Source organism: Hemitrygon akajei, chromosome 6, assembly GCF_048418815.1.
Source record: "Hemitrygon akajei chromosome 6, sHemAka1.3, whole genome shotgun sequence".
Taxonomy (NCBI): Eukaryota; Metazoa; Chordata; class Chondrichthyes; order Myliobatiformes; family Dasyatidae; genus Hemitrygon; species Hemitrygon akajei.
This window is the reverse complement of record NC_133129.1, coordinates 65,600,071-65,616,412: the sequence shown is the minus strand read 5'-3', so window position 1 is coordinate 65,616,412 and position 16,342 is coordinate 65,600,071. Positions and strand designations below refer to the sequence as shown.

Here is a 16,342-nt window from a genome sequence, read left to right as displayed (position 1 = left end):
CCTTGCTCATATGAAGGTGGTTTACCTATTTATGCAAGTACTTCTCTGACAATAGATGTGTAACAGCCTAATATAACATTGTATGGAAATACAAGATAACACTGATGCAGACATGTTTTATACATTTAACAAGGGACTTTATTAATGCAACAGAGTTGGTCAGTTTTTCAATGTTCGTCGTCAGCTGGATCATACTGTCCCTGAACTCCCTGTTGGTTGCCTCCATACGCTCCAGTATTTTTTTTAAAGTTTTAAGTCCTCCTGCACGAGAGCCAACAGCTGACCATCGTTTAAGTTTTTCTAGTCTGTAACTGGACAAACACGCACCGTCTTTCACAGCAAGATTCAAAACCAAACATGTCGCTTGTTTTCAGTAGATGTGTCCTGTGCATGCGCAGAAGGAGGAGATTTGCTGAAATATCCATTTCAATGTGGACAGAGATATTTTTAAAAACACCTAGTGTGGATACCTATCATTTTTACGCGAAACCGATGTTTTCAAAATTATCCGTTCTAGTGTGGACGTAGCCTGAGTGTATACTACAAGTGCAAAATGCAGCTGAAAATCTGAAAACAAATGAATATAAATATTAAGCAGGAAGTACTTTCAGGGGAAAAAAAACTGAGGTAGTGTTTTGGGCTGATGATCTTTCATCAAAACTGGTTGTAAATGAAGGTAATCCACATTGAAATGATGACTGAGTCTCACTGTACAGCTGTTCCTTCACATGTTTTATTTCCATAATCAAAGTAATTGCTTGCAGCTTGACCTGTTACAAAACAAAGATAGAGTTAGAGAAGTTAGCGGGACAACAGGAGGCCCATGTTGTAAGTGTCAGCCAAAAAAAGAACAATATGAGCCAATTCTTGCAGTACTTCTTGGTCTTCATTTCACAAAGGTCATCCAGATGTATCTCAATATGTTTGGGCTTTGTACTTCTGCCACCTTTTCATGGAGTGAGTTCCAAGTCCCCAGCACTGGCTGTGTGGAAAACATTCTTCTTAATTCCTTTCTATTTCTTTTACCAATTACTTTAAATTTACCCCTTACCATTGCTCATTTATGCCTCCTACGCAAGATTCACAAACCTGACTGTGCGGGTAAGCCCATTGTCTCTACCTGCTCCTGCCCCACTGAACTAGTGTCTGCACAGCTTCACTACATTCTATCCCTCTTGGTTCAAGTCCTTCCCACTTACGTCCACAACACTGCACGTTCTCAATCTCCTCAACAACTTTCTATTCCCTGACATTGACTGCCTCATTTTCACCATGGATACCCAGTCTCTATAAACTACTATCCTCCATCAAGATGGCCACAGAGCTCTCCACTTCTTTCTTAACAAAAGACCCAACCAGTTTCCCTCCACCACCAGCTTCCTTCATTTGGCAGAACTGGTCCTCACACTCAACAATTTCTCCTTCAGCCCCTCCCACTTTCTTCAAGCTCAAGGGGTAGCCATGGGCCTCAGCTTTGCCTGCCTTTTCATTGGCTATGTAGAACAGTCCATGTTCCAAGCCTTCCCTGGTAACACTCCCTAACTCTTCCTCCACTACATTGATGACCGCATTGGTGCTGCTTCATGCACCCATGTTGAGCTCATCGATTTTGTCAACTTTGCCTCCAACTTCCACCCTGCCCTTAATTTCAGTTGGTCCATTTCTGACACCTCCCTCCCCTTTCTCAATCTCTCTGTCTCCATTTCTGGAGACAAACTGTCTACCAGCATCTTTTATAAATGTATGCCTATCAAGACTACATGTACCTCTTCCAACACTGACTGCACCTATTCCCAGGATGAGGCTTTCCTTTCCAGGATATCAAAGATGTCTTCCTTCTTCAAAGAACAGGGTTTCCCTCCTCCATTCATGATGCTGCCCTCACTTGCACCCCTCCATTTTCTGGATATCCTTGCTTACCAGATCTTCCCACAATGTTAACAGTGACAGGTCCTCTTGTCCTCACCTACCACCCCATGAGCCTCTGTATTAAACAATTTATTCCCCATAACTCTGCCATTTTAATGGGATCCAACCACCAAAAACAACTTTTCCTCCCTTCCCCCCCCAACTCTCTGCTTTCCAAAGAGATTGCTCCCTCCATGATTGCCTGCTGGTTCATCCTTCCTGACTAGCCCTCCTCCTGGCACATATCCCTGCAAACAACAGAAGTGCTACACCTGCCATTCACTTCCTCCCTTGCCTCAATTCAAGGCCTCAAGCTGTCCTTCCGGGTGAGGCAACAATTCACCTGCAGGTCTGCTGGAGTCATTTATTGTATCTGGTGCTCCTGATGTGGCCTCCTCTGCATTGGTGAGACCAGACATAAAATGGTGGACTGCTTTGATGAGCACCTCGGCTCCATCTGACAAAAACGGGATTTCCCAATGGCCAACCATCGTCATTTCTATCTCCATTCCCATTCTGACATATCAGTCTATGGCCCTGCTCTTTTGCCACATTGAGGCCATTCTCAGGGCTGGGATGCAACACCTCATTTCCGTCTAGGTAGTCTACAGTCTAATGGTATGAACATTGATTCCTACTTCTGGCATTTTTTTCTGTTCCCTCTTCTATTTTTCACTTGGACATCTTACCCCTTCTCACCTCCTCCTGGTGCCCCTCCCTCTTCCCTTTCTCCCATGGTCATATCTCCTCTACTGTCAGATTCCTTCTTCTCCAGTCCTATCCTTCCCACCTGGCTTCACATATCACCTTTCATATAGTCCTCCTTCCCCTCCCCCCACCTTTTTATTCTGGCATCTTTCACTTTCCTTTCCGGTCCTGAAGAAGGATCTCAGCCTGAAATGTCAACTGTTTATTTGTCTCCATAGATGCTGCCTAATCTGCATTTTGTGAGAGTTACCTTAAATCAATACACCCTGTTTATTAATCTCTTAGCTTTACATGTGTACTTTTCTTTGGTGCAGATAGATTTGGCCAGTGAGCTTTTGTGGTAAGATTTGAATGGACATTAATGATCTGTTTGCCAAGTACAAACAAACAACATGTAAATCTATGAAGGAGACAGAAAGGTAAGGAACTGTTTCTCAGTTCCAATGGCTTGTCAAGCACTACAAGTTTCATGCAGAGTCTTGTTGTTTGTATTTCTAATGTCAAGATGGGAAACCCTTCAGAGATGATCCTAGCTTGTATGCCCCTTGACCTTGTGGTCAGGACGGAATCTTGCTTTGAGGTGGTATGTTTCTGGAAGGTGGGTCATTAGTTTGATTTTTTTTTCCCCCTTAGTTTGAAACGTGTTTGGGCCATAATCTGCTGAAAGTGCACACTGATCTCAGTAAATGAGACTGACATTATTGCCTTAACTAATGGGATTTATAAGTGAAGACAGAAGCAAATACAGGGTGTCCTGAAACACTAAAAACTCCTTTCCTCGCATAGATGATCTGCTGAGTTTTTCCAGGAGATTATTTCTTGCTCCAAATTCCAACATCTGCAGTCTCTTGTGACTCCAGATGCAGAGGAACACTAAAGATATTTGAGTGATGGGAAGAGGGGAAATTATTTCCATTAGTTATGCGATCTATTAGATACCTAACAGCTGCCTGAGAAACCTTTAATCTAATGGAGCAGTATGTTCAATGCATATCTTGTATAAGACAAAGCAACATTAAATGCTGATTAAAATTTCAGTGTTCACAGATTCATTGCTGAACTGAGCAAGCGGAAGGTAAAGACGTTTAATCTAAAAATAATAAACAAGTCACTATACATTTTAATTTTATGGAGTACTAAGAGTAAAAAAAAATTGCTTTGGATGTTGCAGGTCTGTAATGAACACACATTAGGAGATTTCTGTAGAAAGACATGGAGTTAATGAGCTACTGGCAGAGCTTACAAGGTAGAGATGATTTTTTTTTAATGTGCAGGGGATAGAAAGGCAGAAGGAAGGCAAGAACGTAAAGAGGAGAACCTTGGTGGGTAAAAGGCAGAAGAGATTGAAAAATAAAAGGAATGATGCTGTGAAGAGAAACACAGTGGTGATAGGCCAGGATCACTTGTTCACGTTTATTGTCATTCACCCGTACACATGTAAACCGCCAAATGAGACAGCATTCCTTCGGACCATGGTGCACAACACAGTACATGTACAGTAACTCACACACATAACACAGAAAATATTATTACCACAAACAAGTTAACAAGTAAGAAGGTGCATGTACAATACCAGTTTAAAAGTAAACAGTATACTGATACTGGTGATGAGACCTGCGTGGTGTCCATTAGTCTTAACGGCCTGGGGGAAGAGCTGTTACCCGTCTTAACAGTTCTTATCCTAATGCTATGGTACATCCTACTTGATGGTATGGGTCAAAGCGATTGTTAGCCAGACGGGTGGGATCACTGACACTGCTAAGGGCCCTGCATCTGGAGCACTCCTGACAAATATCTTTAAAGGGGGGGGGGGGGGGTGCGCGGAAGAGAGGCTCCGATGATCCTTTGAGCAAATCTTGTAATCCTTTGGGGGGAGTGTCATTCTGTGGCTGGAGCCGTCACAGTGCCAGCACCCTTGTTAGAAGTAGCTGTTTTAAAGTGATAGAATTTGCTGATTACTTAAGGGAACTGTATCATGAGCACAGATTAGTGTATATTTGAATTTGTATTACTATTTATTAATCTGTTCCCTGGCTCAGTTCCCATAAGTATTCAGTGAGATTTAGTATAATATGTAAATAGAGAGTTGATGCTTGGAGACAAGGGGGACAAAGCACAGATTGGGCTCGTTCTTTACTGCACATTTCAATTAGTCTGCAAGTGTAAACCCAAGTTTGAGATTGCCTGTCTCTTGAATACTTAATCCCATGCTGACGTCCAAATCCTTGGCGTTGTACAAAGTAACTTCAAAGAACAGCATCACAGTGTTGACTGCTCAGTTTTTAGGCTTAAACCCTCAACAGCAATTTCAACAATTTCAGATAATGATTCTGCACAACTAATTTTCTACAATCCCTGTATTCAGTGCTTCCAAAGCCTTTCATTTCAATATTAACTCTTGTCGCACCCTCTGCAGGTGTTTCCTGGCTTGCTGAGTGTTTCCAGCAGTTTTAATTGTTGATTAAATACAATATTTTGAAGAAAGGGTTAAGTTGAGTTTCAATGTGTTAGTTTGATCATGTATAAATGATTTGTTGTGTGTTCTGTCTTTTCAGTACTCTTTGGTCAGGGCCATCATAACACACGTTGTGCACCTCGGATCTATTGAAGCAGTTGGGATTAGTCACAAGCACTAACAACATGCAAATTAGGCTTGGCAGGGAAAGTGGAAATCTTTCAGACTGTTGCAGATGTAATGTTCTTGCTCGCAGCAGAGAGAGTTTGCATGCTGTATTGAAGCAGGGCGGGGTTCGCAAGGAGAGGAATCAGTCCCCATACTTGGGGTCAGGAACCCTAGCAGATGATGAATGGTTCTGGGCTCAAAGGACTTGAAAATAAAATGACTTTCCATTTATAAACACAGAGCCATTAGTGAATCTCATGCTAGAATGGACCTCGTTTTTTAAAAAAAGTTGGTGTATTTAAGCATTATTCTGACATTTACCACCCTCATGGTTTTCGAACTGATAAGGTCATTTCTTATTACACAGTCTTTATACTGAACTAATATGTTAAAAAAGTGCTCTGAAAATCTGTGGTTCTCTGAATACTTTTTTGAAACCTGCTGAGTGGTCATGACTACTCACTAATGATGCAAAGATAGGTAAGGAAGAAGACCCCAGGTTAGGAACACCCTGATATATACAGCGTGCGCATATGAAACCAGCAAGATGGATTTACCAGCTGCTGTGGGGTTGCAGGTATCTTTTGCTGGCAGCAAACTTGGATTATGGCCATATTTCCATCTTGCAAATTATCCTGGCTACAGACAGTTCACGAGACAGAACCCTGATGCAAGCTGGGAATTAGCTGTATAAATGAGTAGTGAGTGAGCAGAGATCCAGCAAATGGAGCTTGCCATTGGGACATGTGAAATTGACTTTTGGCAGGAAAATAATAAAAGTAGTAAGCATATTGTTTGAATGGTAGGAGGTTGAAGATTTCTGAGAGGCAGAGGGATGTCAGTATACTGTGCATGAATTACAAATGGCTATAATGTAGGTAAAATCAATAAATTGGGCAGCTAATAGCATGTGTCCATTTATTGAATACGGAAGTAGAGAGGTTATGCCTAATTTATATAGGGCAGTGTAGACACTATATTTGGAGTGTTGGTTCCTTACTTAAGGAAACATGCAGTTCAGAAATTCAGACTAAATTTGTCTTCATTTTTCCAGTTCAGACAAAGGATCTTTGGTTCTCTTTCCACAGATGCACTCTGACCTGCTCAATGTTTTGAGCACATTCAGTTTGTATTTGTTAATTGCCTATTGTAGTTGCCCCAGGGTTGTAGATGAGTGAGGTGATCAGAGGAGAGTTAATAGGAATAACGTGGGATTGGTGTAAAAGGAGCCTGAATTCTGGGATGGACACAGTAGGCTGAAGGATGTTTCTATGCTCTAAGTGCACCTGTGAAATACACAGCTGCTGTAAACGCAGTGTTCCACAGGGCCCCTCTCAGTCTTGGAAACCATGAACCATGAGGCTGTGGTTTCTCACAATCTTCACGCTGTTCACTCCACAACACCCTGGTTCCATCTTCCGTTACAACTAATAACTACTCCTCTTCTTAAGACACCTCCCCCTGCAATAGCAGGAGATGAAGTAAACTTTCCCCTCATCTCTTTCCTTCCCATCATCCAGGGGATGAAATGGTCCTTCCAGATGAGGCAGTAATCTTTGCCATAGTTTCAGGATGCTAGTCTTGTTCAAATGTTACTGATGATTCCCACTCTCCCATCTCAGCTCTGGACCATGGGCAGACTCTGTTCGACATTCTATGTTTAGATCACATCGGTGATGAACCCTGGAACTGAGTGGAACCATACAGCTTGTGCGTGAGTAAGTGCTGTTTGTTAGCACTTTGCTGATGGCTGGGTGTTAATTAGCCAATACAAGTTTCCCCTGCTTTTCATTTTGAAATTGCCCAGGCCTGGACAATTTCCCACATTTTTTGATAGGTGCTATGTTGTAAGTATATTGAAAGTATATTGAAATAGCTTGGCTAGAGGTAGGGCTGATTTTCAGTATCATTAACACTTCCATGACTTTGCTATACCCACTGCACTCTTTTCTTTCTTTCTTGTAGAGATCTCGGTCCCAAGTGGAACAACAACCTGCTGGAGGAACTAGGCACATTGAGCAGCATCTGTCAGAGAGAATGAATTGTTGATGTCAATAATTCCTACCCCACCCATCCCCCATACAGATGCGCTGCTCAATTTGTTGAGTTCTTCCAGCTTATTGTTGGTCCAGATTCCAGCATTTGCAGACTCTTGTCTCCTTGATTCCAGGCAGTGCTGTTGAAGAAACCTTGGCTGATAACTGAAATGAATTTTATAAATGGCATTCTCTACTGCAATGGTGCAGTGGTGGTTGAGATGCCAATCAATTAGGCTTCATTGTTCTGGATGGAGTTGAACTTGGGGTGCTGGGACTGCTTTGACTGTCCACATAATGAAAATTAATTTCCAAAACATTGCTGAGAGTCTCTTTAAACAAAAATGTTTATCTTTTATAATTTTCCTTGAACACCTGTCAGGTTACAGTGGGACTCAAGTGCAGACCAATAAATGTTCCTTTACCAGGATTTATTAGGGAGCACAAATGCAACAGTCTTTCAAAACAGGAGGCAGGCACGAATCCAAAATGGCAGGCAGAGGTCTTACCCAGGAAAGGCAGTCCAGCGAGGGCAGATGATCCAGAGCGCACAGGCAAAAATCAGGTCCAAGAACAGGCAAAATCCCAAAACACAGAATCAGGCAAAAATCGGTTGGCAGCAGTCACAATGACAGGCTAGAACAACACAGGTCAGAGCTGGGACAAACTGGCAGAGAATGTCTCTCTCTCTCTCTCTCTCTCCGTCTTGTATTATGGCGGTTGGCACCCAGCTTAATGGTGCATTACCGCCTCCTTCTGTTCCGGAGTATGCGATGGACTCACATTCTAAATCCCTTCACCCAATCGCACACATACACATACCCTAACCTACACTTTATCCTCCCTATTTCTGTTTATCCATCATATCCTATTAAAAAAAAACCCTGTACCCCTTAAGCTAAAAATACCCTGACCTGTGTTCTCTCAGCCATGCCCAGCAACCCTTTTAATATGAATTCCTGCACCCCCAATTCCCTTAGATTAATTCTCATCATCTCTCTCTGTATCCCATACTTCCTGCAACTTAGAACTACATGTTCTACTGACTCCTCTTCCTGATATTCTGCACACAATCCTGTCTGGTGTTTCCCTATCAATTTCAATGTTTGGTTTAGTGCACAGTGCCCCAGCCTTAACCTAGTCCACACAATTTCCTCTCTTCTGTATCTACTTCCTACCCTAGTACCTGCAACACTTTTTTGTATTTGATATAAATGCCTCCCTTTCCCCTCCGTCCCATCTTTCTTGCCACATTTGGTTAATTTTTTCGCAGATTACACACTTAACCTCTGCTTTACTGATACTAATGTGTATTTATATATTTTCTTTCTTTATTGCCCTCTTTGCCAACTCATCCACCCTTTCATTGCCCTTCACCCCTACATGAGCTGGAACCCATAGAAATTTAACCTGACCTCTCTGATTTGCAACTCTTGTGACTGACTGAAGGACTTCATGAAGTACATCTTGCCAGCTGTTTGAGTGAGAAGACCTTAAACTTGCTAGAACTGAAGATGAATCTGAGCAAATCAACGCTTTGACTAGTTTAGTTTTCTCCACCCAACACAACCAACACTGCCATCATCTCCACTGTATACACCGCTAACTTATCAGATGTTCTTCTGCTGATTGCAATTGCTTTTGTTGGTATAGCCACCCCAAACCCTGTCACTCCTGTCTCAGGTTCCTTAGCACCATCTGTATAGACCCGAGTATAATCACTATACTTTTCCATCACATAGCAGTTAAATGCACTTACCAAATCAGTTTTATATTTTCCTTTCCTTTTTACCTCTAACAAATGCCAGTCTACATCAGGCCATACCAGCTTCCATGGAGCTATAACCGGATAAACGACTGAAGGACTTATCCTTAGATCAAACACTCCACATGATCTAGCAATATCATTCCCTACCCGACTAAAGCTTTCCCTCTGAAACCTCCCATTTTCCCAAGACTCCTGCAACACTCCTTTAGCAGGGTGAGAATCATTGTGTCCCTGCAAATTACCCCAGTAGTTTGCCATCAATTGCATCCTTCTTAATTCCAAAGGCATTATTCCCATTTCTACCTGCAGGGCTGATACTGGTGATGTTTTAAAAGCCCCACTGCACACTCTCAAAACCTGAGCCTGAATCACATCCAGTTTCCTTATAAGAGACCTAGCTGCTGATCCTATGCTACACTTCCATAATCCAACACAGATCTTATTAAAGCCACATACATTCTCTTTAATGCTGAACAACTTGCTCCCCATTCCCTACCAGGGAAACATCTCATCACGTTTATTACGTTTTTACATTTCTCCTTAACTTTCCTGATATGGTCTGCCCATGTTAATCATGAATCAAATATAACTCCCAGAAATTTAAATGATCCAACCCTTTCTAATTCAATCCCATACATCCTTAACTTCTTCCCTACTTCAATTCTTTTCCTAGTGAAAAATACAGTTTGAGTTTTTTTCCACTGAAAATCTACATCCCCAATCATAACCCCACTCTACCACTTCATCAATTGCTCCTTGTACCTCCCCTGTCTCCCATATTTCCACCATTATGTATTCCTGATTGTCTCCTTTTTCCAGTACTCTATATGGTATACCTTGCTTGATTAACATAGCACAACCTCCTCCTCCCCCTAGATTTCTATCTTTCCTTATCATTGTATACCCATGTACCACAAAGTCTAAAGCTGGTTTCAGCCAAGTTTCCTGAATACACACTACATCCGGTTTTACAACCATTTCCTTAATAAAGTCTTTAAATTCCTGGCCATTGGCCAGAAAACTCCTTGCATTCCATTGCAAAATAATCACCTGTTACAGACTCAAGCAACAATAAATATGAGTTAGGCAGGGGTTTTGATAACAAACAACACGTTTATTAAACACTGAAAACAAACCCCCCAAAAGTAAACAAATCACTAACGTGACCGGAAATCAGCTGCTGTGCGGCAGCTTAAACAGTTCTTCAAAGTAGTATTGCAAAAGTTCAAAATGCTTACAGTCCATTTAAGGGAGAGACTTTTTAAGACGATTTAAATTCTTTTTCACGTCGTGTTGTTTCGGTTCCCAAATCGAACTTTTCCCACGAAGAATTTACGAAATGAAACGGCTTAAAGGCACTGACCTTTCCTTTACAACACTGTTCCCAATCCTTTCTGATATTTCACAGGGATTAACACTAGAACAGTCAACGAATTCCTTCCGAATAAGGATCAAACAAGGTCGAACCTGTTTCACCATCGAAATCGATTCTCCTCGATCTTTTATCTCCCGAACTCCGATCTTCACTCTCCACTGATTCTCAACTAGCAGTGTTATAAAGAAACTGCTGGCAATGACCTTTTAAACTTTAGGCATTAGATAAAACTTCATCTTTCAACTAAACTGCGTCATAACATTAAATCACGCAGCGGCATGAAGTCAACATGGCAAATCCAGCCACGAACTGCCCCTCCTCACAAGGAGGGGTCCTCCTTTTATACCCTGTAAAAAAAAACCTGTCACATGACCTCTACTGGCAGGAAAATGACGTCACTCCACCATCACAAGACCATTACCTCAAGTCCAGTATAGCTTCAACACCTGTCACGTGACAAGTACACCACTGTCACATGTCACGGGTGCGTAACACACCATAATGAGTATTAACCAACCCATGACACTTCCTGGCTTGACTGATTAGTGAGGTTCTCCCTCACTTCTTCCCATGTCAATCCTACTAACCCTAAATGGTTTACTGCTGCTTTGACCACCAGCTGAATTTTGTCACTTTTTGACTTTATCTCTGCCGTACTATTAATGACTCCTGCAATGAATGTTACTAGAGCTTTTTCCCCCCACATAAATCCTGTCATTTACTCTTCGCTGCATCTCTTGCATCCCTATTGCTCTCTGGTCATTAGGAGCATTATTCTGTTCTCTTGACATTCTTACAGCTTCTGCATAAGTGATCTTTCTTTTCACTCTTATTTCTTGAATTTTATTCTCCTGTCTCATAACCCCACACCCACTATACGCCACATTATGAGCTCCTCCATAATTACAGCATTTTGTTTGCACTCCTGTTCCGCACTTTCCATATTCATGATCATCCCCACATCTAGCACATCTCCTCTGCCTTTTACAGTTTTTAGCTATGTGTCCAAACCTTTGACAATTATAGCACCTCAATGGCTTTGGCACATATACCCTTACTGGGTATCTCATGAAACCCAGGAACACTTTCCTTGGAACTCTTTCTTCTTCAAATTCAATCAATACTGTTTCACTTTCCTTTTTCATTCCCTCCTTTGTTGCTTTCAGTCTTAGAACATTAATTACTTTCCTCCCTTTGATATTCCTCTTCAACTCCTCCATGTTTATACTCATTGGTACACCCATGATCACTCCTTTACAACCACCATTTCATGCTCCCACCCTCCCTGTATATTCCACCTTGCATTTTCCTATCTCTTTTAGCTTGAGTGCTTTCTCAAGTTGTTCCTCATTCGCACATCTTACCAATAGATTGCCATCATTAAGGACTTTTGCAAATACTATTTCCCCTATCTTATTTGCCAGAGTTGTTGTTAGCACAAACGGGTTAATTTTCTTCATGTGTCCTTGCGCCTTCTCATTAAACCTAATTATGACAACACCTCCTCTCTGAACTTGTTCATTTTCCTCACTTTTAGAACTCTCTCCATTGTCATTTCTTATTCTTTTAGTCCCTTTGTGTATTCATTCATCCATCCCCTCACTATCTCCTTATTCCCTTTATTTCTCTCTTCACAATAATCCATTTCTCCCCAGCTGCCTACCTCTGATCCCAAATCCCTATCCCACTCCTTCTCCACTCTCTTTCCCTCAGCCCCTCCTCTCACCTTGTCTGCCATTACCAGACCCAGGCAACCCCCTCCCAGCAATTCCCACTCTCTTTCCCTCAACAAGTTCCAAACCACTTTCACACAAGCACCAACTCCCTTGCTGATCAGCCCACCCAGCAGAAAATGTGAGTCAAGGCAGGGTTTAAATGGACAGGGTAATGAGTGAAAATTAGAAACAGGTGGGTGCGTGAGGAGACAAGCAGGTAAGGAAGGGGGCTGGGCCAAAACCCATGTGGCCAGGTGAAAGAAAGCAGAAATTAAAGGCTGTCATGGTCCAGAGCTATCAGCAGAGGCCCTTTGACCCAGTGTTCAGGCTGGATCCTTTACAACACCTCAAAGTTGAAAGTAAATTTATTATCAAAGCACCTTTGAATTTTTGCTCTAAAATCATTTGCCATAGTCACTGTGATTGTTGTGGGGAGGGTGGGGGAGAATAAAGAAATTTACCTCAATGACAAAAATGTTTCCAGTCATGCTCCAACAAAGATTGGGCATGAGAAAGTGAGATCATTGTGTCAAGTAACCAATGGCAAAAGTCAGGGGTGGACAACTGGACAGGGAAGTCATGTAATGAAACCTTCAGGAATAGTTGAGCTGACAAACTAAGTCTAAGTGGAAAAGAAGGGAAGAAAGAGAATGCCTCCTGTAATCACCTGGGTCAGGTCAGGCGCGTGAGGAATATAGTTCTATAAACTCCTGACTGTGTTTTGGCTTTTGGGTATGTTTGCTTATGTGCAATGCTGAAATGATACAAAACTCTGAGACATTTCAGGTGGTTATTTGCCTTCAGTACTTGATGCTGTATGGAGAGCCATTAATATCTCCAGTATTCTGAGTTTAAACTTTCCAGGTTATGAGAAGCTTTCATATAAGGAAGTATTCAGACTTCCAATGCTTGGTGGCAGCAGAGGTTAAGAAACTAGGTCTAGACCTGATGTTACAGGACAGATGCTGTTCACTTGGTCGAACATCTGCATGTAGGTTATTAAGCTCCAAATATCCATCAGTCTTCATCTCACCCTCTCAACATATCATTCTATTGCTCCTCTTAAACGAGCTTGACATTGTTGGTAATGCAGTTGTGATGGATGTTCACTCTCTTGGGCCAGAGGGCCCTTCTTTTTTTCCGAGGGCTCAGCTTTCTAACATAGCAGCAGTGAGCTTCTAGAGATCAAAAGCATTGTTTTTCAGTAAATTAAACTTAATGTAATGTAAATTGCAAGCAGTAATCAGTCTGAAGTTAAAGAGGATAGTTTTGCAAGCAACCAGTACAGTCTATTTTGCACAGACTGATGACTCACAGCATGGAGCTGGTTACAGGAAACTTTGAAGTGGGAAGGGATTTTGATGCTGTTTTGATCAATACAGGCACCCCAAGTTCTGTTTGAAATGTCTTCTGAGGAAAACCTGACAGTAAATATTTTATGGATCCATTCCAAAGCAATGTTGAGAACCCAGGCAGTTTTCTGGTGTTTTCAAATATCATTTTTCTGATTTATTTTCTTTTTAGGATATCTTTCAGACATTCTTGCTCTTGGATGAGTTTGAATCTGTTTAACTATCACAAGTCTTCTCAGAGTTTTGTACCGTACATGCACTCCAGTTGATCTGTTAATGTAGAAGTTATCTCATCTGGAGGAATCTTGTTTGACTTGGGTGATGAATAAGCCATTTAGTGTCAAGAAAATTTACAAGCAGATTTTATCAGCACCGGTGCACTCACCTGTGGATTTTGGACACTGTGTTTAGGACCTTGCTTTGTCTAAGGCTCAGCTGTGATGGTGGAGAATCCTTAGTGAGGAGAAGGAAAGATGACATCAGTGTGGAACGTCTTGCCATCAGAGCAGATATAATGAAGATTGAAAAATTTGGGGGAATGGAAGGGACAGAGTGGGAGGAAGTACAATCGAAGTAGCAGTGGGACTCTAAGTTTGAGATGGATGTTGGTGGTTAGCGTATTCACTGAGATGGAAATGGAACAATCCAGAAAGGATAAACTCAGAGATGGATGGAAGTGGTAGATGCAGCTTCAATTGTAATATTTAATAAGAGAAGTTTAGGTAGGTACACGGATGAGGGAGATTTGGAGGGATAAGATCCAGCTGTTGGTAGATGGGACTAGGCAGAAGATCAGGCTGGCGTGGGCTAAAGGGCCTTTTCCTGTGCTGTAGTACTCAATGACTCAGTGACCATGTGACAGTGAGAGCAGGATGGAAATGGGTGGTGTAGGAACCGTGCATCTTCTTTTTAATCTGTATTGTATTTCGTGCTGCGCTTTTATTATTTAGTTTGGGTGACAAGTCACGTGGTAGAAGCAAAGAGTTTAGTTATGTATTCATGCTTTGTCTTTAGTTCAGTCTAATTTGGGTAGAGCTAGGGAATGGGTTGGGGATGATATCTTTTTGTTGACCTCTTGAATACATTAAGAATGCTTGGTTTACGTGTGTTTAATATGCTAAAACTTTATTTCATTATATCACTGGTTTTAATTTCATTAGTTTTTATTTCAAAATTTTTTAATGGTTTCTAAATAAAGGATTGAATGTGTTCTTCAACTTTGGAACTTTGTTATTGTACAATAGCACATTATATCATATCACCCCCCCCTTCCCCCCACCATGCTTAGACTCTAAGTGGTTTTGGTTTGTTTTCAAGTAACTGCTATATCTAGCAAAAATAGTAAAAAAAAAATTAGTTCTGTATGAGAGCAGGAAGCAATATAGCTGTCAATTTATCAGGAAAAAAGACTGAGTGAAATGACCCAAGTTGGACTGAAATGAGGACTAGTTGATTATCCCACTAAAGGACAAGTATGAGTGCGCTTGGCTATATCTTTGATCTGGAGAAAGTAGGGTAGGTGGAGTTGAATAAGTTATTAAATGTGTAGAAGGTTTCAGTCAGGTGAAAATATTTGATGATGGAAAGGAAATGGTCTGGTCTCTGATCAGAGGGCTCTTGGGCCATCCTTGTATGATTGGAGGCCAGATGAACAGGTTGGCACCAGAAAACTTTCGAAGTATGAGGGCATCATAGATGTCAAGGATATAAGTGGGAGCAGGAGAAAGAAAAGAGTTAATAGTGATAAGAAATGTTTAGTGGGGATGAACAGGCTGAGTTCTGCTTGTGGATGTTGGGCAGAAGGTAGAAGTGGGTTGAGTAGGGTTAGAGGGCTATGAGGTTGGAGAAGGTGGTCTCCGAAGGAGATATGTGATTGTATCTGGATAATGGCCCAAGTTTCGGGTTATGCTCCAGAGGGATGTATGAAAGGTGTCTGAGAGCTACTATCTGTCCTTTTAAAGATAGAATCAGCTCACCAAATCAGCAGTTTGGATGAAGGGTTGGTTCTCTGCTGAAGGGATTATCTATGGGTTCAGATGGGATAGGTAGGATTGAGTAAGCAGAATGGAAAAATGAAGGCAGTTAATGTCTTTAGTTATGAGAGAGTTGAAGGTCAGAGAGAAGAGTCCAGGTAGATCAGGATTTCTGGCAACCAAGTAGCATGGAGATAAATGTAGTAGGAGTCAAGTCTCACATGGGGCTTGAAATTCATTAAGAAGGTCATTGGGGGATGAGGCTGAGGCTTCTGAAGACTTAATATTGAATTCAGCAATTCTAAATGACTTGCTTTTCCAGTAAATCAGAATTGGCTCATTATACTGCAGGTTATCCAACTGTTCTTCTCATTCTCCACGTACCACCTTTTCCCCTGGATGTTTCCATCATTATTTCCTCTGTCTGGTGTCCTAGAAATGGCTCTGACCTGCATCTCACAGCATTAACATGCCTTCATATACCAAACAATTCTGTAAACTGGAAAATCCAAGCCTCAGCCTATCAAAGGTATTCCCTTTGCTCTATTCAGTACGCCCCCCTGCATTTACAACTAACTGGCTATCTCTCTTCCAGTTCTGTTGAAGAGTATCTGTGCTCACCAGTTTCTTCAACTTTATCTCCAACTTCCTACCTGTTCTCAAATTTACGTGGTCCATTTCTGACAACTATCTCCTCGTTCTTGATCTCACCGAATCCATATCTGGAGACAAATTATCTGCTGACATCTTCTAAAAACCCACTGACTCTCACAGCACTCTTGACTATACCTTTTCCCACCCTGTCACTTGTAAAAATGCTATTGCTTCTCCCAGTTCCTCCACCTCCACCTCACCACAATTTCATGAACATCAGTTTCTCTTTT

At 41.6% G+C, this 16,342-nt stretch overlaps 1 protein-coding gene across 1 annotated transcript in view; it reads left to right on the top strand.

Annotated features, from left to right (window-relative positions):
* Nucleotides 1-16,342, top strand: part of klf9 (Kruppel like factor 9) — a 103,450-nt gene that overhangs the window by 86,425 nt on the left and 683 nt on the right. The gene's annotated exons all lie outside the window — the stretch shown is intronic.